General features: G+C 38.7%; 1 long non-coding RNA gene and 1 other non-coding gene across 3 annotated transcripts in view; both read left to right on the plus strand.

Moving 5' to 3' along the window:
• The window catches only part of LOC136276621 (uncharacterized), a 66,466-nt gene extending 43,354 nt beyond the window's left edge, over window positions 1-23,112 (plus strand). Inside the window, exons 8-9 of one of the 2 annotated variants that reach the window (XR_010715164.1) lie at window positions 19,171-19,242; window positions 22,778-23,112. This is a non-coding gene — a long non-coding RNA (uncharacterized lncRNA). The remainder of the gene's footprint in view (window positions 1-19,170; window positions 19,243-22,777) is intronic. The other variant, XR_010715165.1, reaches the window with a different exon arrangement.
• Trnat-ggu (transfer RNA threonine (anticodon GGU)) lies at window positions 18,973-19,045 on the plus strand. The gene has a single exon. It is a non-coding gene; the product is annotated as a tRNA-Thr (tRNA).
• Window positions 23,113-25,402: the final 2,290 nt, after the last annotated feature.

A 25,402-nucleotide genomic window follows, 5' to 3' on the forward strand; every position in this document is an offset into this window, starting at 1 on the left:
CAATATCTAAATCCTAATAGCTTAGGACCTAAAACATACAAAATAAAACATTTTACATGTTTTTTTTTGGTCTTTAAAAAATACTAACACAGATTTCACAGTCAACATCACAGTCCACAAACTTCACAGTCAGACTCTAGCTTCTAATTTGTCTTGGTCCAACCTCCTGCTTTTCCTGGCCCCTCCGACTTGTCTAGTTCCACCATTTTCCCCAACACATCAGGTAGTCCACATAGTTTTCCCTTAGCACGAAGTCCAAAGATGACATCTACAACGAAGTCCAACGATGACATCCACCAAGAGATTCAACGATGACATTAACTATGAGGTACAATTTTTAACGATGACATCCACCACTCTGTATGACATACATCACTCCGTATCTAGACACCAGACATTTTTCCAAGATGAAGGCACTTTGCAAATTTTTGACATAGTGTCCAAGACTCCGGCACTGCAAGTAAGGTAGGGACTACAATGTACCAGAGTAGCAACAAGTAAGATCCATGTTCCTTAACATTTTTAACCAGCTAATGGGTACATGGACTCCTTGTACATCTTGGTACACTGGATATCTAAACACTCATCTGCAAATGCAGCCCAAGGTACATACAAGCATCTGGTACACTCTACCAATGCTAAGACAAACAAAACAGTACACAGTACCCTGCATCACCGTGGAGTACCTTTCCACATCATAAAACATAACACTCAACTTGAGAAACCTACTATCTCACGGACCAGGTAAAAACTCAGGGCAAACAAATATTTATACCCCCGCAAACGAAGTTTAGGGGGGTATATTGGTTTCACCCTGTCCGTCTGTCCGTCTGTCTGTCCGTCCGTCTGTCCGTCTGTCTGTAGACGCAACTTTGTCCCCCCTATAGAATTTTTTATTACTGCATGGAACAGTTTGAAAATTTGTACATATGTTGAACACCATATGAAGATGTGCACCTGCAATTTTTTTTAAGATCAGACAAGATTTAATGATTTTATGACAGTTTTCATTTTCCTTATTCTATATATTGTACACTAATGTTGAAAAGTAAGGGAGGTAATCCTTACAGATTTTATTAATTAATTAATAGAAAACACTCTAAAATATATTTATATAAATACATCCAGATGGAGTTTTTTGTCTTTATGTCTTAATTAATAAAAAAAATTATTTTTTATAAGTATTCTATCAACTGACAATGCAAAGTTTTTGTTTGTCAATGATAAATTCTTAGGAGCCAATAAGAACATCAAAGACAAGTGTGGCTGAATTCATTTGTCCCAAGGGAGCCATTATCTGAGCCATGGTTCAGATGGAGCATGTGTTTAGGGGAAATTGATAATCTGTAAAATGGGTGATGGTTTTGGGGCTATTTTAAAACTGTTTCATGTAAACCAAAAGGTCTATCATTATAAGGAAATAAATAATATAATTATTAATAAAGAAGTTAAACTATTTTTAGAGGTTGTTTAAATTTATTTGTCAAGTAAATTGATGAAGTGACCCTATTGGGCATTAATTTAAATGAAATTCAAAATTACTGATATAATTGTAGTGTTTTGGCAATTTTAAAATTGTTTGTAATATTAAATTTTCTTTCTCACATATTTTTACATAGTATGGTAATTATGATAATGTTTTGGGAGTTTATTAAATTTAACAAGTTCATCAAAGAAAATCATAGTCCTATCGGATCAATTTTCTGATATGGAGTTCCATTGTGCCATAGAAGAAAGTGAGGAAAATTTGAAACAACTAATTGCATCTGTCAAGACTCTTATTAGAAAGATATTGAAAGTTTTATCAACAGAAGAGCATTGCTTGGCTACCGGTATTTCTATTCACTGCAAAGGGAGGGGTTATTGTCATTTTGTTGGTTTTTCTTTAAATCAATTAAATTAAAAAAATATATCATCAAATACAAACATTTGTAAATGTATTACTGTTATAGATATGTATTTACAGTGAAATTCTAACAATTTTGATTTTAATTTTTCTTTGTTAACTAATTTTTTTTTTTTTTACAATTCTAGAAATTTTTTTTTGTATGTGTTCCAAACCTTTATTATTCAATTCAATTATTTGTCCCATTTGAAATTAGCCTAGCGGGGGTATTAGTCCCATTAGGACAGTTCTAGTTAAGCTTTGTCCTGGCCTTGTCATCAGAAATTCAAACAAACCTGGAATGAGACCAGTCCTTGCCCTCTTCACACAATAACATCAAACTTTGGGATTACCCTGATTACACAAACAGTAAGTTTTCCTTTTCTGATACTTAAACTTGTTAGTGCCCTTGCTATCTTGCAACTTCACAGACTCACTGGTAACTGCTTGGTGATTTCTAGCTCTACTCCTTGTCCCAATGTAAGGCCCTCAGTCAATAGTTTGACTTGAAGTAGTCTGTGAGACTGCAGTGTATTCTGCCTTTTTCAAAACAGACTTCAATGTCTTGACACTTTTCGGCACTGGTACATGTGTGTTATGCTCTGACTCACTGCTTGACTCTTCATCAATGACCTGCTTCTGATAGTTATAGAGCCACTGAGGTATTTCTGTAGCATCGCATTTCTCAATTTATCATGATGCATGGTCCGAACTTCTCTGCATTACTTTACTATGAACACAGTATCTGACTTGGCCTTTACAATTATACCTGGAGCCTTCCAGATAGACTCCACTTTCTTCCCTGCTAGACTCCACTTTCTTCCCTGCATTGCGGCGCCAATATACAAAATCGCCAACCCTGAATGGACATGTACACAGTCTGATGTCTTGTGCGGTTTTCATAAATTTATGCGCAGACTTCAACTTCTGCTTGGTGGCATCGTGTGCTTTTTGCACGGTCTGCTCTAACTTCTGCACATACATGTTTATCTCACCCTCCTCCCCATTTTGAAAAGACTTCAGAGGGTGCCCGTACATCAAGGTTGCTGGTACATTCACCTCTCTTTCCAGCATAAGTCTATTTGGTGTATACCCTGTGTGACGGTTTATGGCTGACTGCAATGCCACTGCGAGTGGACCAAGATACTTATCCCAAGTTTTAGGTTGACTGTCTTTATAACAGCAAACTGCGTCCATCAAAGTGCAATTATAGCACTCTACTTAATTATTACGCCAGAAGGCCTATAGGAAGTTGTTCTAGACTTGTGGAATCCCAGCATCTCACAAACCTTACAAAAGAGCTCACTCTTAAAGTTACGGCCTTGATCAGTAAAGATCTGGAAGGGATCCCCGAACCTTGAGAAAAAGTCGTTGATAGCTGCCCTCGCAGTTACTTCCAAGGTTTGTGAAGGAATTGGCACACCCTCAACCTACTTAGTAAAGTTGTCTACCATCATGAGAATATACTCATCGCTCTGCTCCATGCGAGGGAAAGTCCAAGAAAGTCTAAATGTACTCTTTATATCGGGCTTCCAGCTTGATAACGATTCATATCTGATCTATTTGGCAATGAAGCTCTCTTGTTTTTCGCACAGAGAGCACATGTCTTTACATACAGCTTTATGTCCTTTACCATTCGCCACCAGTAGAACTGTTGCTGCTGGCGAGTTAACTTGATAACTGCCAACAGCTCTTTCTGCGTCGTACAATATCTGCGCTGCTCGGATGATAGCACTGCACTGCCATAGTCTATAGTTCTTTCTTTCCCGTTCTGAATTTGACTCAGCTCTCCTACAACTGTGTAGTCCGAAGCATCAGTGTCTGATACATTGACCATGATTATTAGGTATAGTCAACACAGGGGGTTCTGTCATCAATGCTCTAAAACTCTCAAAAGCACTTTGTTGTTCTGTCTTCCAACGGAAACCACATTTCCTAGTGACTGCATACAGCGGGCAGCAATGCAAGAGAAATGGGGTATAAAACTGTGATGGTAATTAGCAAAACCTAAAAACTTTTCAAGGCCTGGAGGGCCAGTCCCATACTGACTCTATATACTGGTCTCCCATCTCTATTCCACTCTCACTGATGGTTCTGCCAAAAAAGTCAATCTTAGTTTTGAATAGCTCTTACTTCTGAGGCTTAAATTTCAGACCATATTCTCGGAAACGCTTATGGTGTTTCCCACCACTTTGATGGCGAGATAATCGGGGAAACCGATAGGAATGATCAACAACTTACCAGGTAGACATCCAATATTTTGAACAATTACATCTATCTGGAATATTTTCAGGATTTCTCTCTATTTCTCTCTGCGCATGGGCGAATTTATCCGGTGCCTGATGAATTCGCCCCCGCACTTATAATAGTGGGCAAAATCACCACACTCCCCCTGATTTCAAAAACCTGACCCCAGATATTACAAAAGTAATGACATATACATTAATACAATTTAAACCCCTATGATTGACAGTGCTAATATAATTAACTAAAACATTGTGATTTACCATTACTTATAAAAACAGATATTAACAGTTCATAAATCATGACCAAATAAAAAGTCACTGTCAATCAATCACAGGCAATGGGTGTCCGGAATAGGAGCACGATGATTCAAGGCCCTCTCGTCTCTTCTGACGGTCCATGCTCTCTCTTCCATAGGGATCCCTTCGCTGGAAACAAACTTAAAAGAATGTAAAAATATCCTGGGAGAATACACTGCATATAAAAGGACAGACAATCAGTATCGGTGGCCCAACTGCTTAGCGAAGAAGGTGCGGAAGTTCTTTGCAACCGCCTCTTCAAGGTGTTCCACGGATTTTCCACTTACGGTCGCAACCAATTGGTAGACCTTTCCAATATGTTTCGGCGTCATTGGTCAGCCAACCCCACATGGCAGGTATGGAGTGTTGGTCTTCACTAGTATTCGATCCTGTGGAATAGCTCTAACACCTTCCTGTTGGGTATCCAACATGCTATGGACACTTTCGCTCACTCCAAAGTACACCGGCCTCCCGGTATCTACCCAGAGTTTGATCTGCGCTGGGCCCCCTACAAAGCAGTGCAGGTAGATGGGTGCCTGGATAGACACGCCCAACCGATCTAAAAGGGTTATGCAGTCTTGGGTGGGAACTCAACTGCAGCTGTCCTTGTCTGCACCCTTCAGATGCAACACCATATTGGAGGATGGATCAACTCTGCAGAAAATCCTGCAAGGATGAACTTTTGCTGGGGGTGATGTTCTTTGTCAGAGTAGTCCAAGCCTATCTCCCCAACAGCCCAGCACTTGCTATTGCACAAACTCATGGTGGCCGCGACATCAGCCTTGTTGCTCTATCACCTCCTTTGGGTGGATCCCCTTCACAATCACCAACCCACTCTCTAACCTCATTGGGATGCGGGCCTCCTTCATACCATAAACCAAGCACCCTCTGGAAATGGTGACTGACACTTAGGAGGGTCGGCTGTCTAGGGCTGTGGCATTCATTGCTCCTGTAAATGGAGCTGGCATCCATCCAGGGTGCCAATGACAGTCCACTACCAGGCAACTCATGGGGATCACTAGCAGGGGGATCACTAGTGGGTAGCTCCGCTTTCACTGGCACACGGTGACCCACCTCTTCAGGCTGCTGAATCCCCTTTCAACACAGAGATATTGACTTATCCCGGTAATCAGCCCACTACTTTGGCTGTCAAGTCCCAAAAAGTGTGAGACCCTGTTCACCACCTCCTGCACAGGCCTGGAGAAGGTCTAGTCAACTCTCCCAAGTTGTCTCTCAGCCCACGCCCTTAACCTCTTCAGGGACTGTAATACAGGCTCTCTCTGGTGTGTTTGAAAAACCTCAGCAGATATATCCGCTAGGAAAGACACAAACTCCTCAGGATTCTGTGCCCCTCCAGCATGGTCCCTCCTAATGTTGTAAAGCATCGGTGTAGCTCCTGAAAATGTCTCCCTGCAACTGTGTACAGCGCACTTTCTTACTCCCCTTTCCTTTGTGTGTGTTCTTTCCTGACAAGGACGCATGTTAACTTCCTGATCTGAGCCACTGCTTTGGCTCAGATCAATAACAGTCATACTGGCCTCTTGTCCAAGCGGCTCCTGCAGCCCACCAGCACTCTCCTCCTCGAACATACCATCCTCCTCATCAAACACATACAATTGGAATTGCTCCTCCATCGCTGAATCTAAAATTAAAATATATTAGCAAGTAAATTATATCTGAGGACACTTTGAAACCAGTTATATACCTTAAAAGCTCTGGGTGTTTAATAAATGCTAATAAAACTACCAAAAACTTTTATACATTTTTCCTACTGCCCATCTATAAGAGAACACTCAGGGCAAGAGGTATGCTTTCTGCAATTTCAGCAGTCATACCCACACATTCCAGATGAAACCAGTCTCTGCAGGAATCACATTGCACCATTAACCCTTTTGGATTTTGTTTTTACACACATTATGACTTCCGTACCTTTTTCTTTGGCGGTTTTGCAACAATAGTTTCATCATGCTTAGTAATACCCTTTGAATGAGACCTTGTACCCCTGAATGGTCCATCAGGCTGTTTCCTAAGTCTCTCCTCAGGGTCTTTGGCGGAAGCACTATCTGTATTGCTTGATCCGCCAGCACTTACCTCATCATCGTGATCTCATGTAATCTACCAACCACTTTGACAGTTTTCGTGCATCACATTTCTTAAAGTAGCTCGCGGGTTTGCTGACGTCACAATAGGATTCGACGTAAAGAGTTGACCGTCATAGCAAACTTATACATTTTTTTTAAAATGACAAATGATTGTTAGAAACATAAAAGGAAATATGTCAAAAGGCTTAAATGTAGTTTCTACAAACATTTATAATAATCAAGTGCTAAAATTTTATTAATAAAAACGTGACTTACTTTGTCACATTTTGTTCTATAAGATATGTTTATGCGTTGGAACTCCATGAAAAGAGAATTAGCCATTTTTCTCCTCTTCACATTACATTATATGTTATCGACTGCACATTGCATTTGTGCAGTCGATAATAATATGTAATTAGTATTTACATGTTCAAATTTGTGTTAATCAGCTAGTCTTGTCAATAAACGCATTATCATTTTTGGGTTCTCAGACGTAAGAAAATGATGATGTTGGGCTAGCGTCATAATGAAAATATAAGGTTTTGTGAAATCTTTTAAATCTTTGAAGTTGTTTTGCAAAAAATTGGCCGAGAACACATATTGATTATTTTTTATCAATTGATTAAAAAATATCTCCTCTGGTATTTTACTAAGTACATCTAATTTCGTCTAAATCGTTTTGATATTTGGAGCATAGTTTTAAAATGCATTTCTCGACAAAGATGTGCATTTTACTACTGTAAAACGAGAAAATATGGCGCACTACAAATTTTAGCACCTTTGGCGCAACTGCCTCTGAGCGCTAAAATTAATAGTGCGCCAAAGGTTTTCCATATGAATTAAATTTCTTCAAGTTGCAAAACAATAACGTCAGTCCATTTTTAAGGCTATATAGAAGTGTTCATTTAAATATCAGATGCTCTCGGTTCTGTTTGTTTAAACAATTACACAGGTAAACGGTATGGGTTATCGGCTATAAGTGCCTAAACATGGATTAATTAATTTAGTTTTAATTACTTTTTAACATCTCTCATTAGCACCTTCAAAATTAAGCTTCTCCCCATGCCACTTCCATTTAGCCCCTCAAGGTGAAAATGTGATTAAGCGTGGCGATCGTTAATGCTGACAATACATGATTGATCATAATTTCTTTGATCTCTGATTAGTGGATATAAAGATAACAAGACAATACCTATTTTTTGTGGGTTTTTTAATGTAAAATTACTGTGAAAAAGATTCTCTCATGGTGATCAAAACTCATGGTAAATGTAGCATTCGATTTCACTTTTAGTTTCGGGACTCTTCTAGTGTTATCCAAGTCGACACGTTAAATTCAAAGTCCGATAACTCAAATTTGTTTACCAACAAAAATTACACATCATCGCCAATAAATGAAGTTTTCATATCTATCTACTGACGATTTACACAAAAGTAAGTGTATTGTTCTCAAAGACAGTTTACCTTGCATGCGAGATAGAAATTAAAGTTGTTGTGTTCACGTGCTTGAGTGAACACAGAACTAAATTTTGGGCGTGATCGTTTATCAAACTACAACATTTTTTGTATTCTTTTTTAAAGAAAAGATGCATGCGCTAAAATATGATTGCCCTATTGTACTGGCACTTGCGTTTGCGCTAAAATACGTACTGTGGAATCATTAGATTTCGTGGTGGCTCAATTTTCGTGGAATTCGTGGGTACCTCTTATCCACGAATTTACATCCTCCACGAATTAATAAATTGAAGTAATAAAGTCATGTTTCCTTTTGTAGATATAAGAGAATACACGAAATTACGTCCCCACGAGTCTGTAAAATTCTAGCAATCCACGAAAATTGACCCCCACGAAAATTAATGATTCCACAGTATGCGCCAAATTTTCTCGTTTTACAGTATATATTTCATTGAAATGGTGTTGCTTAATTTTATCAGCGACAGTGTGTTTAAAACACAATAACATTGTTACTGCGCAGACGAATTTCAAATAAATTTTAGAAATAAAACTCTAAAACCTATAGATCACGTGGACAAATTTTCAGGATATGTTTTCTCACAAGCAGTAAACCCACGAGCTACCTTAAGTTTTTCATGATGCATGATCTTGACCTCCCGACATGACTTCACAGCAAAAACTGTGTCGGACTTTGCTTCAACTATGACACCTGGGCCTATCCACATTGACTCTACCTTCTTTCCTGCGTTCTGGTGCCAGTACACAGCTTCACCTAATTTAAATTGGTGTTCTCTGGCTCTTATATCAAAATCCTGCTTCATTTTTTTGTGTGGCTTTTAACTTATCCCTGGCAGTCTCATGTGACTTTTGCAAATATTCTTGCAAATCACACACATATTTATCTACTTCTCCTTCCTTCCCATTTTGAAAATCATTGGTCGATACAGGATAGTTGCGGGCACTTTGACTTCTCTCCCTAACATCAATTTGTTTGCTGTGTACCCAGTGTGCCTATTGATAGCAGACCTCAAAGCACCTGCTGATTGGCCCAAGTACTGATACCAGCTCTTAGGACAGCCATCAATGTAACACCATAAGGGTGCGGTTGTAACGCTCAACTTGGCCATTCCCTGATTGTCTGTACGGTGTAGTCCGCGTTTTATGGATCCACAAGATCTCGCACATTTTTCGGAATAGCTCGCTCTCAAAGTTCCTTCCCTGATCTGTAAACACTTCATACGGGTACCCAAACCTTGATAAAAATTCATTGATGGCAGCTCTTGCAGTCACTTCCGCTGTCTGTGATGGTAGTGGGACACACTCCACCCACTTTGTAAAGCTTTCCACCATCATGAGTATGTATTCATTTCCGTTCTCTGTGTGAGGTAATGGTCGTAGGAAATCAAGATGAATTTTTCCATTGGACTACCTGCTTGATAACTCTTCAAAGCAGAACAATTTGGTAATGGACCCCACTTTTTTATAACAGACATCACATGTGAGAACATAGTTCTTCATGTCAGCGACCATCCGCCAACAATAAAAACTCGACTTAAAATTCACTTTAGAACGCTGAATACCTTGGTGTCCTGATGAAAGAATGTCATGGCACTAATACATCACTTCTTCGCGCATAGTTTTAGGCACAAGAAGTTGCAGGGCATCTTTATCCTCAGCAGATTTATACCAAACTACCCCCCTATCATCTAACATGAAACAAAAATAACATTTCTCTTCAGGACTAGAGGTCATCAACTCACTCTCACTTGGCAAAACCCCAGACTCTAAGTATGCGTGAAGGAAAGTCAATACCTTATCTGCACTCTGCAGCTTAACCATGTCTTCTACAGAATATGAAGACAGAGATATCCCTTCCCCAGCTGCATGATCAGAACCCTCCTCCGGATTCTTGCTGAGCATTGCCTTTCCAAGCTTACTCACCGACTTGTCGTCTCCCAGGCCTCTCACACCCATTTTTGGTACTGGGGCCAGGGCCAATGGATTGGGAAAAATGCAACGTTTTGATAGAAATTGGGAATTTTTTTCCTTGCTTAATGTACAGTCCCCAAAACAAAAACTAGGGTATATTGATAGGATTTTTTAAAGGTTAATTTTTTTAAAAATTATTTTTAAAACTTGTGTGTATAATACAATTTTAGAGAAATGCAGAACGTTATATTATAATGTGATAGTTTGCGAGAAACCTCTCAACTGCTTTGACATCTTTTGGCATGGGCCATTCCCGTACTGCCTCTAAATACTGATCTCCCCATCTCTACACCATCTTTGCTTACTGTGCGCCCCAAAAATTCTACTTAAGGGCAAAAAAGCTCACATTTGCGAGGTTTGAACTCTAACCCAAAACTGCGGAAACCCTCAAAAACTTGGCGCAAATTGTCTAAATGCTCTTGTTCAGTTTTGCCCAACACTAGCACATCATCTAAGAATGCAAGAACAATTTTCCAGTTAAGGCGGTGCAGCACTAAATTGATAGCTCTGGCAAATGTTGCAGGGGCATTACATAAACCAAATCTCATCTGCGATATTTCAAAATGTTCAAACTTCGTGATGAAGGCAGTTTTCTTCATATCATCTGGGTGTATCTTCATTTGCCAGTAAGCTGCATTATCATCAAGCTTTGAAAACCATTTGTTTCTTGATAGGGTATTCATACATTCCTCTATTAGTGGCAAAGGAAAACTGTCTTTGATTGTGACCTTGTTCAGTGCACGATAGTCAACGCACCATCTCACGCTTCCGTCCTTTTTACAAACAAGCACTGGAGCAGCGGCCCAGTCTTAGGTAGAGGACTGGATTACTCCTCTCCTTAAAAACTGCAGGTGTGCTGCGCATCCGCTGCTTTATGGGGTGCGCATCGCCAGTGTCAATACAATGCTCAATCTCTACAAAATTGCCCAAATCTAAATCACTGACTGCGAAAATATCTGCAAACTTAGTTACAAGACTGACTGCTTCCTGGCGGTCAGAGCGTTTTCCTTCAGATCTCTGATAAGCGAGCTGACATGCTCACAATCCTTTTGCCCTTCTGTTGACACCCGACGCACTGACGCCTCGCTGTTTTTGACTGCACAAGCTGCTGTCACTATACCAACAACACTTCCTGTTTTAACAAAATGACCGCGGTCAGTCATATTTATGACACACAACTTGCCCTTATTCCCAGAATTATTGTAAGTCCTGGAAGCAACAATACCCAATGGAAAGACATTGGCTGGTTCAATGATAAAATCTGACATCTCATTAGCCAAATCATATTCTATCACTTGAGCAGTATGCGATGGAATCTGCACCCGCCGAGATGATACAGCAATTAGCACCAACTTATCCACACCACTAGACATTTCAATCATGCCTGGTACCCCTTTGACTCTCAGAGCTCCTGTCTCACAGGAAATTTGTGCACCATGTGACTTAAGGAAATCAATTCCAAACAACATTTTATCCTGCAATGGACCAACATAAATTGGATGAACAAACCTATATCCACCAACTGTAATCTCAACTTTACCCAAAAATTTAGCACACATACCAGTCACCTCACCCGCAAGTCTTATATTTGACTCCTCAACAATGTGCGGCTTGGGTTGCATAGAGACAAACCTTTTGTGATACTACATGTATTGTAATATCTGCGGCTGTGTCAACTATAACATTCACCTCCATACCCGCAATTCCAACCAACACATGCCATGCCCCTGAACCTTCACCCCGATTACCAGACTGAACATTAGGTAAAACATGTGCAGCACTAACTGATGGATTTTCTGCAAATGTAACCCAACCCCTCATGGTCTGTGGTGAAACAGAAACATTTGGCTCATTGTGCTCTGTATTTTTGATAGTTGGGATTGGGGGACCTGCATAATTGTTATGTGATCGTTGCAGACAGTTTCGCTTCATGTGACCTGGCTGCTTACAACCATAACAAATTTTTGGCCTTCTATTCCCCTGACGATTCAAACTAGTAACATAGAGATGGCACTGGGCTGTGGTGTTGGCCTGCGTTTTGTTTATCTACAGCATCGCCAGACCTATCTACTAGATGCCCCCTTGACACATACTCAGGTGAACGATTTTCTACAGGTGATACTGACCTTCGGTACCTAACTTCATTTGGGACTGACCTTACAGCCCTTTGGTGATGAGCAATTGCACAACGACTAAACTGGAATGTCTTAACCCTCTTAATAGCCTCCTCTAGGGTATCTGGCGGTCAGTCAATTAATTGCTGATCCGCCTCACAGTCTAAGTATCCTAAAGCAAATCTCATTATCAACTGTTCCTGAAAAATTTCAGGCAAGGTCCCACTCCCAAAAGTCCATTACTCTATCACCCCACTGGTCTATTGGCTCTTCAGGTTTCTGAGTAATTGAATTCAACTCTAACTGGGAAGCTGACCAAACCTCTCCTCCATGCGAAGTATTACCTCTTGAAAAGTAAGTGTAGTACCCCTGCGGCGCAAAATGTCAAAATACTTCAAAGCCACCCCCTCTAGTGTCAAACTAAGTGCAAACAAACAATATGCATCACACCAGCCATTATATTCTGCAATGGTTGAAAACTTTGAGTAGAATGGACCCCACTCTACATCCCCATTATACTTGACACCCTTTACCTCAGTGGGAATACTCCGACTTATTCCACTTCTACTACCTGGCGGTATAAGACTGGGTAACTGAGACCTATGAATGCTAGACAATATAGGACTAGGGGTCCTCCCTGACTGCCATACATTTGACATGACTGGCTGCCTACCCTCAGGTATACCTGTTTTTGGTTGTCCAGACGGAGTTCCCTGATAATTTGACATAAATGCCAAGTTTGTGTTGGACAGGACTGGGTCATTGGCATTTGCATAGGGGCTCCCCCAACTTGACCCCCAACCCCAGGGCTTTGACTGCTACTGACATTAGCTACACTACCCTGGGTTATGACTCCTGATGACATTTCCCTAGACTGGTTGGGTACTATACCTGTGAGTCTTGCGTTAATGCTTCTGTCACCAGGCATTGGCCATGGCATGAAGCTTACATCTGCCTTAGGGACTTCTGCAATGACACGGGGAAAGCTAGGAATTGCCTGCCCCCCTGCGGAAACAGAACTTACCGAGCTCAACACAACCCTTGGACCCCCAGAGAATGTAGCATTCCCCCCATCTGCTGAAGTTGTTTGTACAGCCTCTCCAGGAACCCAAGGACCCCCCTGGCTACTGGAAATTTGTGACTGACTTGGCCCGAAGCTGGCAGCATTACCTTGAATTTCCGGAGATTTATTTCCACTCGACAAACCTGACATTTGAAACATTTCCCTAATCTGTGAACTAACACCCCCGCGGGCATGTTAAGGCTTCCCGATGGATTTTACAGCGATATGTAGAAAGTCACTTGTCTGTACTTCATACGATATGACGTCATAATTAAGTTTGACGTCACTATCTGCATTCCTGTCGATAGTTCTCAGGGAATATGTATCTTAATCTTAAAAGTGAATTATATCAAACCAGTATAATACCGCATGTTTCCTTTACATAGATGCTGCCATTAATGCTAGACGTACAGAAGTTTTTCATATTGAAAACCAGTATCAAATAATCGGCAGTTTTAAAGCTTCGTTTTAAGTAAAAGACTATTTATATTTGGAGACTCCTTGCTACGTGTAAACAACTGAATGAAGAAATTTTAATGCATGAAAAACCAGCTTGGCGCAGGTGAAAGATCAACACAATTTTAGAATATTTTACGTAAAATTGGTAGAGAATATAAGTACCAATGTTGATCGTGCTTGGGAAACCTACGGATTTACCCCAATATTTTCTAAATCGCTTTTGAATAGTAAAAATGTGCATTATTTTGTTGATTTTGTGGAAAGTTTCAACAATATCTTCCATAAACGAAATATCTATTTCTTTCCCAAGCAAGAACTTAAAAGTATATATGACTTAAGAAAAGATTTTTCTTAAAAATATGTATAATTTGATGTCGTTAATCACCTGCGCCGATGTGATTTATATAGATCATTTGCAATATTAGGAATCGCCCGTCACGTGCTTACAGAGTACATATGACGTCACAAAAATGCATCAAATATAAAGTTTAACATCGGTGGCAATAAATGTAACATAGATTTTAAGAAATACTTCCAGTCAAAGTATTTTTGCGATGATTAAAATAATATCATTTTTCAGCCGTATTTTAGCATAGGGACGCCTTAACATTGCTGCGCCATACTTGTTCCGTCATACTGGACGTCTCGAGCGACCCAATACCTGTCCTGATAGAATCGACTTCACTCTTCAGACATTCGAAGTCTATATCCAAACCATCTACCATACCTTGTAAACTGCCTCTTCTCGAGATCATCCTCCGTTTACTTCTCCCCATGACTCTTGGATCCACCCGTCGTTTGATGTACCCTACCTGTAGATAAAAGCCCATCCCTGACGCTATTCCCTGAGGTACTTAACATGCCATCCTGGTCATTTCCCTCAGACTGAATGTAGCGGCCATTCAGAATTTTCCGGGCCCCCCTACCAACACCTGCTGTTTGCATCTTCTGAGCCATTAATTCATTCAAAGTACACTAAATCAATAAATCATAAATAAAACAAAGTACAAAACTATGACATACAAAATATATTTTTCAAAATGGCGCCTACCATGTTGTCTCGGCATGGCATTGAATTTTCAATCTTGCCCACTTACATCAAAATTGACCCTGCTCGCAGCGCTGTTTATCGTGTTTCCCACTGCTAAGATGGCGAGATAATCGGGGAAACCGATAGGAATGATCAACAACTTACCAGGTAGGCGTTAAATATCTTTATATATATTTCTTGAACAATTACATCGATCTCGAATGTTCGCAGTTGATTTATCTTTATATCTCTCTGCACATGGGCGAATTCATGCGATGCCCGATGAATTCACCCCCACACTTATAATAGTAGGAAAAATCACCACATGCTCAAACACCTGTCTCAAATTGTCCAAGTCAGCTTCTGCTCAAGCCCCAAGCACTAAGACATCATCTAGAAATGCAAGTGTTATTGTCCAGTTCAGTCTGTGCAATATCAAATTTATTGCCCTAGCGAAGGTTGCAGGGGCCTTACGAAGACCGAACCCCATCCTGGTAAACTCAAACAGGCCATGTTTGGTGATAAACTCAGTTTTCTTTTTGTCATCTGTGTGTATCTTGATCTACCAGTATGCAGCATTGGCATCCAGCTTGGAGAACCAGCGGTTACCGCCTAGTGTGTCCATACACTCCTCGATAAGAAGCAATGCGTTTGTGTCCTTGACATTGACCTTATTCAATGCCCAGTGGTCGACACACCACCGAACACTCCTATCCTTCTTTCTGACCAGTACCGGTGCAGACGCCCAATCAGAGAATGATGGTTGATTAACGTTGGCTTTGAGCCTTTTTCTAAATGACCTTCCTCCTTCCCCTTGAAAACACCGTGCATACGGCGCATCCACTGTTTAATGGGTCGAGCATCTCCAGTGTCTATGCAATGCTCAATCTTGGTAAAATTCCCAAAATCTAGATAACTCACTGCAAACATATATCAGCATACTTCTTTACCAAGCTTACCGCTCTATCCCTCACCTCCGCTGGTGCATTTATTTGAAGATCTTCTAGGAGTTTGGATATATAGTCATACAGTACCGATCAGACCCAACCTAACAGAAAGTAAACCCCAACTAAACCCTGGGTTTACTTTCCGGGTTTACTTTGGGTATACTTCGGGTTTACTAGAGTGGACCCAGAGAGTAAACCCAGTCAGAAGTATACTCCTGAAAGCAGAAGCTAACTGTGTATTCGGAATATACAAAGGGTAGGAATAACAGGAAGTAGGATGGTAAGATAAAATACTAGTCTGCTTCACACTTCAGTGCATACAGATGACCTTAAAAGCAATTTCAAAGTTAACCCAAAGTAAACCCCATGTAAACCCAAAGTAAACCCCGAGTGGACCCAATTTTTCAAAAAGTAAACCCAGAGTAAACTCCAAGTAAACCCAGAAAGTAAACCCGGGGTTTAGTTGGGGTTTACTCTGGTGTTAGGTTGGGTCTGATTGGTACTGTAGTTGTCCTCTCCCCCAACTGCTGCATAACAGTCAACAGTGGAGGTAGCCTCCCTTACCTTTGTACCTTTTTGATACCTTCGTACCAAAAATGAGTGTGAGAGGCCTGCAACCTTGACTTCAGCAGGGATAATCTAACACTGCTTCTGCTGCCAGGAGGAATCAAACTTGGCAGCTGTGACCTATATGCAGTGGTCGACATCAGCTTCTGAGACATAGGCATTCCACCTCCACTAAAGATTGATGACTGTCCTCCAACAGATGCTGCAGCTTGACTCACAAATACACCATAATGATGACAGCCGGAATCCTGGCTGCCTTCTGCACTAGGTGCAGACCCGAAGGCTATAGGGACTAGCAAGGTGTCAATGCTGCTGACAATGGACCTTAGCAGTTTCGGTGACAGCACGACAGTCTCAATGCTGCTGACATTGAATGATGGAATTCCCAAGCCTCGGCCCGTTGCTTTGAGATAAACTGTACTTCTGCCGGACCAAATAGAGTCTGAGCAAATAGTACTAGGTGGTACCTCTGTATATAAGCGATTACAGCTGAGACTGTCCTTGAGGCATTTAAACCGACTGATGAGGAATGGAAACTATTTTGATACACCGGTCAATCCCCAGGGAGACCAAGGTTCCGCACTGGCTCCCGACCACCGCTGGCTGATTACCAGTTACCCCGACTTCTGGCGGCTGAGTAACAACAGGCTGAGGCTTATCACACCCAACATGCCTGCTAACATTTGGGTAATAAATAATAAAAATAATAGTACCCATATTTCTGTCAATGGAGCTTAGCTGGAAGGTTACACTAGACTCAAGTGTGCTTATATCTTCCTGCAGAACCCCAACGTCCTGACCTTTTCTCTCCCGGATCAGGGCATAGAATTGCTCAAACCATGGTGCATCATTCGGCTGGTCCCTTAAAGCTCCCTGAGTCAGTGAAATCTCCTCCTCCCCACTCCAAGTGACATTATACCGGGCACTCTCCCAACATAGGTGTACCACAAACACCTATAGTAAAACTAACTCTACCAGGCTGTGGATTCCCAGAACTGGCTCGTCCAAATTTGAATTTCATTCCTGGTCCCTCAGACCATTTTCTCCCAACTATATATACTCACAACTGACATGTAGCGCGTAATCCACCACACGATGGATCAAATTCACAGCAGCACACGCAAGAAAACAAGAAAAGCTAACCTTAAAAGTTATATTTTCGAACATATATATAATTTTATAAAAATCCAAAATGGCGTCTCCATGTGCCTGCGAGGCAAAATATCCTCAGCTAGCAGCACCAATATAGCGTATCTCCCTAACCGTTACTTTAGGTCGCTGGTGATGCCACAGAGAGAAGACACTATGGGTATGTAATATGATCTTTATTTGGTGATTACTAACACATAGAGAAAAGTAAACGAATGGTACAATACACAGAGCAATTAAGCACGTCTTGTCTCTTGGAAGACAGGCAAAGGGTAATTACATCATCGTCGTGTCAGCAAGTTCAGGCGGTAGCCAGGCAATTTCTACCCGCTATCGCCAGAACCACCACAATATATATCTTTTTAAGAACTGTTTTTAAAAAAAATCATGTTCATTTATTAGAAAATAACAAATATGCTCCCCCAGTAGTTGCTGTACTTCACATTTATTAAAACACGAGGCTACTTTTCTTTATACATGTATTTTCATGTATGTTTTTGTTATTGAATTAGAAAATCTTAAATGTTAATGTATTTTATAGTCTCTTTATACCAGTATCAAGTGGTTTTGAGATTGAAATATATGAATAAATCTGAGTCAAGTAGTTTATTGAGAAATCGCTTACACAAAATTTGGAAAAAAAGTGAGTTTTGTCCTGGTTTTATTCAATTGTACGTTAATCTGCTTCTGTTTAGAGGACAAAATGTTTACAAAATTTTTAAAACTGTAGCAATTTTATTGCTATTGTCTTAGAATCTTGAAGTAACCAGCAAGACTTTTTTAAATGTACAGTCAAAACTGCCGTAGCGGTCACCCCTATTAAGCAGTCACCTTTCGTATGCGGTCATTTTATTTCCTCCTGATGAAAAATCCTATATAATTGCCCTCAAAAGAGCGGTCACCTGTCTAACGTGGTCAGCGGTCATCGTATTTTGATCCGAAACTGTACAGTCCACATGCATTAGGCGGCCATTTTGGCCGGTCACATGATTTACACCTGGGGATTTTAAACATGGCTTCTGAATGTCGGGTAATAAATGTAAGCAATTATTATACGCTTGAGGCGAGAGAAACCAAATTAATCGATGTATTTATAATACATAATTGGCAGATCAGATACGAATGGGAATCAAGTGAATTGTTTAAACAAGTATAACAATATGTTTGTTTTATAAACATGAATGAAGTACAGGTGTCAAAAATGTCCGCGGCGATGCAAGAGAAAATTGCTTGATTTAGTAATATGATTTTGAGTTCAGATACGGTCGGTGAAAAACGTAATTGTTGATTTGTATGAAAAGTTTTGTTTTCTATATATACGGTACCCATGAAAATAGTACAGAGTATTAGTATCAATAATTTAAAGAAATATAAAAATTGCATGCACAATGCATTGTAATGTATTTCTACTTATTTGTAAATATAATAGATACTATAAAATCATCAAATCAATTACTTTATCTATCATTTTGATACATTATGCTAAATATCAATTATATGATTAAAATAAAATTGAATAATTGTTCTAAAAAGGAATTTGATGTTGGCAAATTCACAAGTCTCTATTCAAAGGTTACCTCTGTTAAGAGGTCACTTTGGGTGCCTCCCGCAGGTGACTGCTTAATACAAGTTTGACTGTAATATGTATATGTCACCTGGTTCACAGGTGTGTGACTGTCAGTCAATATATCGGGTCTCAATAGCTCAGTGGTTAGAGCACTGGCAGGGTACGCCAGAGGCCCTGGGTTCGAGTCCCGGTTGAGACTAGACTTTTCACCACCTGTGACATATATGTTAAGGAAATGTTGAATTTTGATTTTGGACTCGGTGGCTAGGAGAATTATTACTTTGGTGGAGTTGTTACACCAATTTCAATGGAACTATTTTTTAGATGCACATGATGCTACTTCCTGAATGGTGCTGAACCTGTTTGTCAACATGTGGAACCCATGTGTACTTGAGGGTAGGTATGTTTACTATCAATTATCTCTCTTAGAAGCCACATAAGGTATTTTTTTTTATCTAAAATTTTTCTTGAAGCATTTAACTATAATTTCTCTTTCATGAATTATATGCTGATAGTATAGTTAATCAATTAACTTAATTAAAGCTATATAGTAACATAAAGTGAAATTAATTCCTTGTGTGAGACCTTAAAACATTTTTGTTTCAATATGATTGATGAAAAAAACATGTAACTTTTATTTAAACTGCATTTTTTACCTCACCGAGACGAAGTCGGGGGGAGCTTATGCTATACCCTCGGCGTTGGCGTCCGGACCTGGTTAAAGCTTTTGTTGCAGGTCCTGTATCTAAGCTAATACTTGTCCTATATTCACCAAACGTGCATGGATGATGCATCTGGACCTACTTGTGGACTTGAAAGACTTGGATGCTGAATCTGGGTCCTAAATTTCAGATGCTGAAGGAGGTTAAGGTATTTGGAGCAGGTTAAAGTATTTGTTGCAGGTGCCCTTTGATAGCAATATCTAAGTTACTGCTGGTCAGTACTTCACCAAACTTGCATGGACGGTGTGTCTTATGATACTGATGCACCAGACAGGCTTGAATGCTGAATCTGAGCTATATGTTTCGGATGCTGGAGGTGGTTAAGGTTTTAAGTGCTGGTTAAAGTTTTTGTTGCAGGTGCCCTCTGATGATAATATCTTATTTACTACTCGTCCCTACTTCACCAAACTTGTATAGTTGTTGCGCCTTATGATACTGATGCACCTGACAGGCTTGAATGCTGAATCTGAGCCATAGGTTTCGGATGCTGGAGGAGGTTAAGGTTTTTGGAGCTGGTTTAAGTTTTTTGAGCAGGTGCCCTCTAATGATTATATCTTAGCTACTCCTGGTCCAAACTTCATCAAACATGTGTGGATGGTGTGTCTTATTATACTGTTGCACCTGAACAGCTTGAATGCTGAATCTGAGCCATAGGTTTCGGATGCTGGAGGAGGTTAAGGTTTAAAGAACTGGTTAAAGTTTTTGAAACAGATGCCCTCTGATGATGATATCTTAGTTATTACTTGTCCTAACTTCACCAGATGGTGCGTTTATGATATTGATGCACCTGACAGGCTTGAATGCTGAGTCTGAGCCATAGGTTTCGGATGCTAGATAAGGTTAAGTTTTTTTTAACAGGTCACATGTTACATAGATAATTGTACTATTTCAAACTTGCATAGTTGATTAAACTGTAATATATTTGAATCGCAAAGGTAGCTTCAGATGCAGAGCTTGATCTCCATTATCAAGGATGCTAAAAAATATATCTTAGTTAATACAGGTCCTAACTTCACCAAACTTGAATGGATGGTGTGTCTTATGATACAGATGCACAAGATAGGCATGGATGCTGAATCTGAGCCATAGGTTGCGGATGCTGGAGGTGGTTAAGGTTTTAATTGGTGGTGCCCTCTGATGATGATATCTTAGTTATTACTGATCCTAACTTCACTAAACTTGCATGGGTGATGCGTCTTATGATACTGATGCACCTGACAGGCTTGAATGCTGAATCTGAGCCATAGGTTATGGATGCTGTATGAGGTTTAGTTTTTTGAAAAAGGTCACATGTTTTATAGGTGATAGCTTACAAAGTTGATTTAACTATATTATAAATGAAACGCAAAGGTTGCTTCAGATGCAGAGCCTGGTCTCCATTATCAAGGATGCTACAGAAATCTCCTACCTCACTTAAACCTGCTTGATAGATAGATGTGGTTGTTAAATGATATAACATTATTCCTATGATAAAGTATTGTATGATATAAAACACTATTGTTTAATATGATACAATATAATATCATATGTTATATTGTAAAAAGTTATATGATACGATAAAATATTGTATCAATTTTTTTGATATTTTATGATATGATATTGTATCATGATATTGTTCTGTATAGTATTGTATCATATGATACAATATGTATGATATAATATTGTATTATATAATATTTTACTTTTAAATTATCACATGATTGTATAATTTGATATTATATAAATAGTGCCTGTTTGGGAGGGTAACAGTTGAAATTGACACCCCGAGAAAACCATTGTCAACCGACGCGAACTGAATGTCTAAATTTTTAAGAAAATTTTACTGCTTTTATATAGGAATAACGTGAATTCTACAGCGAACTGTACGCGCAAAATTTTCGCGCATGTAACATTTTTTAATGTTGCCCGTTGCTTAGTGCGTTTCTAACGCTGAGGGTAATAGAACGGATTATGAACTGCGTCTTAGCCAATCAGATTTCAGTATTTAACATAAAAGTATAACAAGATACAATGTTGTATCAAATTATATTGTTTCATATGATACAATATCATATTATGTATCAAATATTATACAATATCATACAATACAATATCATACTATATTATACAATATAATACCATATGTTTCAATGTTATGATGTATTATGTAATATGATATTGTATCTTATAGTCCAATATTGTATTTTATATAATGATGTTGTATTATGTGATCAAATACAATAAGGTTTAACACAATACAACGCCATTTCATACTTACAATATCATCTTTGTTTATTACAGTATTTTATTATATTATATTCATGCATTATAACGAATTTTATCATTGGTTATTTTGATATCACGTCTCGAAGTATAAAAATGCGGATTGACCTGTACATTCTAAAAATAAGCTTTAAAAACTCGGATTGACCTGTACTTTCTAAATATAGATAAGGGAAATTTTGCTCTAATGTTAAAATGAATTTGATTGGCTGGCGTGATTCACCCCAACCAATCAAAATTCTCTCCGCGTTAACAAACAACAAAGATGGAAGTTGCAGACGTTAAAGTGAAAGGTCGTTTTGCGAAAATTAATGACGCGGAAATGAAAGTTATAATGGAAAATGTTTATGCCAGGAACACTAATACAGGGTAACTGCAACAGCTGTTAAGCTTTTTCGGGAATATCTCGAGTCGAAAGGCGAGAGCCGAGACTTCGTAAATTTCGAGTGCGAAAAGCTAGCTAAATTTTACATGGACGCTAGAACGAAGGATGGAGATATGTAAAAAAAGACTTCGAAAATAATATAACGAATGTAGCCCTTTCGCTCGGTCGATCCATAGATATATCGCATTCACAGAAAAGCATATCGACCTCGCACTTCGTGCTCGGTCGATATGCTTTTCTGTGAAGTCGATATATCTATGGATCTACCTCATGAAAGGGCTATATTTGTATAGTATTATATGATATATATTGTATGATAGGATGCAATATTTAATTTTATATTCTTATATTGACTAACATATGAACATATGATTATCATATAATTTTTTAACAGATGATATATGATTTTGTGTCAAAACAGAATCCATGAATATCCAAGATCATAAAGTATGATTTTCATTTAATATGATAAAGGTGGTCTCATAAAGGTGATGTCTCATAAGGGTGATGTCTCGTCGCGGTGAGCTTTGTAATCTGTGATTACCTATGTTTCTAATTTCAGGAGAAGTCTCCCTTGATAAAGTTCAACAATGGCGGATAAACAATGTGGGATGCTGTCTTGTCAACAACAGTGAAATTTGACACCTGTATACCCGTATTTCTACCAATTGTCTCAGTCTTCTTTGTTGTGTACATCAGACAGGTAAGAAAATCAAGATAATTGTTTGAAATCATTTTAATAAGATGAACAATAAAAAATATAACATTTACATGTGAGAGTACCTCATGAAAGGACATGTCACATTTTACACACACTCATCATTCACACATTACCATACATTCAGTGCACATTATTAAAACATAGCAATCATTAAATGTAATACAAAATTCACATGATAGGTATAACGAACATTTCATACAAGTCATGTTAACTACGAGGTTTGTTTAGAAATTATTGAGACATTTTCTCTTATTCTTTTGGGGAAAACAAAAAATCCTTGAAACTTCATCAAAACGTTAATCAGGAATGCATTTTACAAAACAACTAATGACAAAGTCGTAAATATTTTCAGTTTTATGGATTCAATTTAATGAAATTTTTTTATATAAAACCATTTATTTACAACTATTTTGATTTTAATCATATTTTACAGCCATTAGAATAAAATATTGATTAGTTCGTGATTAATTATCATTTATTTAGTTGGTCATAAGTTGTAAGTTCTTTTGTAAAACGCATCCCTGGTAAATCAATGTGAAAAGTTTCTTGTTCATGGCATAATTAGATCATTCCTGGTAAGTGGATCAACATGCCCTAGTCCTGTGACTTGGCGCAATCGCAAACTCTTGGCAACATCATTTTAACGCTTCTCATTGCTCTTGTGTTTAAAAGCATTACAAACAAACAGAAATAAGAATTCTTTATTTCTCATCTTTTGTTTTTATTTTAAAATGTTGTCATTTACATTAATATACATTTTCTCTAATTCTTGATTTTTTGTGGAAAAAAATTTGAGTTATTTCTACCCGAAAGTCAATTTACTGGGAATGTCTACTGTAGTCAGTTTGGAAGTATATTAGAACTGATCACAACAGTTAGTGTGTAAAAAGTACTTGTCATTACTATAACCGATTTGGTTGGACTTTTCCGATGCGTCATGTTTAATTCTATCAACTACATCATACATAAACAATTTTTTTAATTGGTGGATTCAGCTTACCGCTGATTGGTTGCTGGTTAACTCAGACTAAATTATGCACGGACAGAACAACAACATATCAGAGAATGAAAAATTTACATGGGTACTCGTGACTGTCGAAATTGGGCTATTTTTTGTATGTGTACACTTGTGATAAAACATACATACGGTACATACATATATAGCTGTAGCTCTGTGTAAAAATTTTGGGTTAGTAAATATAAAGCTATAGTGCATACAATACTTACATGTACAAAAAACTTTACGGCAATTTACTGAGCATAAAAAATACGCTTTTTAAAAAAAGATTTACATCATACCATACCACATTTTGTGCAAATAATCCATTTAAATCATTTAGTTTACAACTGTTAATAATTGTAACTTTACTTGGCCCAAACTTTCTCCCATTAATGATTAAACAACCTTTAACTTGGAAAGCGGATCAAGAGCTTTATTTTTTATGTAAGTAAACAAACCAGTGTACATGTATGGAGCTGGTGACCGGTGGTTCAAAGACAGGTAAAATAAAGAAATCTGTAGTAAATTGTTTGGGGATATTTTAGTATATATATTTACACCGAAAGTGATAGGGCAACAGAAGAGAAACGAATCGGACACTTGCCTAATGAAGACGCACATATACAAACCCCTTTGCACTCTCCACTTCCTTCTCGTTCTGTCACACCATCGTTCAATTCTTTTATTGACTGTCGATTGCCGATCGAAAAGTGTAGACTTCACTTCGACTGGCAAGTTAGTAGGTAATACATGTGCATTATACATTAATGGTATTTACATGAAATGAACGCTTAGCACATGCAATTTTTAAATATTATAAAAAATAACGCCGTACTCTGGACTGTAGCTTGAGGCTATGGTTTAAGGCCCGTTTACAGAGAGAGAGAGTTTTGCACAGAATTTAAACATAGGGGATAGTCGATAATGACTCCATATTGGGGGAAAATGAACTGTTCTGAGAAATCCTTCAGCTATGGCATTGCATAAGCATGTACTGATAACTCCGCCTTAGAAAAGGAATTGACCAATCATAAAGTTTTCACAACGGCGGCGTCTATAATTATTCATGCATGACATTGCTGACAGAAATGATTGTGACGCTATAGAAAAATCCAACCAAAGTTGTTTTGATAATATATAGTTCCTTTTTCTTAATTCTAGACAGGCAATCAGTGAAAATATTATGTTGAACTGAAGCTCTTCATCTCTTGTCATTGTTTAGTTTTTGTCTGAGCAATTACGTGGCCTTAAAAGGTCTTCTTCTGAGATTTCCACGAGTTTGATGTATATTCGCTGCGTCGTTTTGACGTCAAAATTTAAGGTAAAGTCGTTGTTAAATTTCTATTGTTCTCTAAATTATTTGTAATACAACGGAGCCTCAGTTATCCGGACACTTTCGTTCTCAAGTCCAATCGTCCAGATAAGTGAAGCGTCCGGATATCTGAAATGTGTCTATTGTTGTCTTG

The sequence above is a fragment of the Magallana gigas genome, chromosome 1 (assembly GCF_963853765.1).
Source record: "Magallana gigas chromosome 1, xbMagGiga1.1, whole genome shotgun sequence".
NCBI classification, from domain to species: Eukaryota; Metazoa; Mollusca; class Bivalvia; order Ostreida; family Ostreidae; genus Magallana; species Magallana gigas.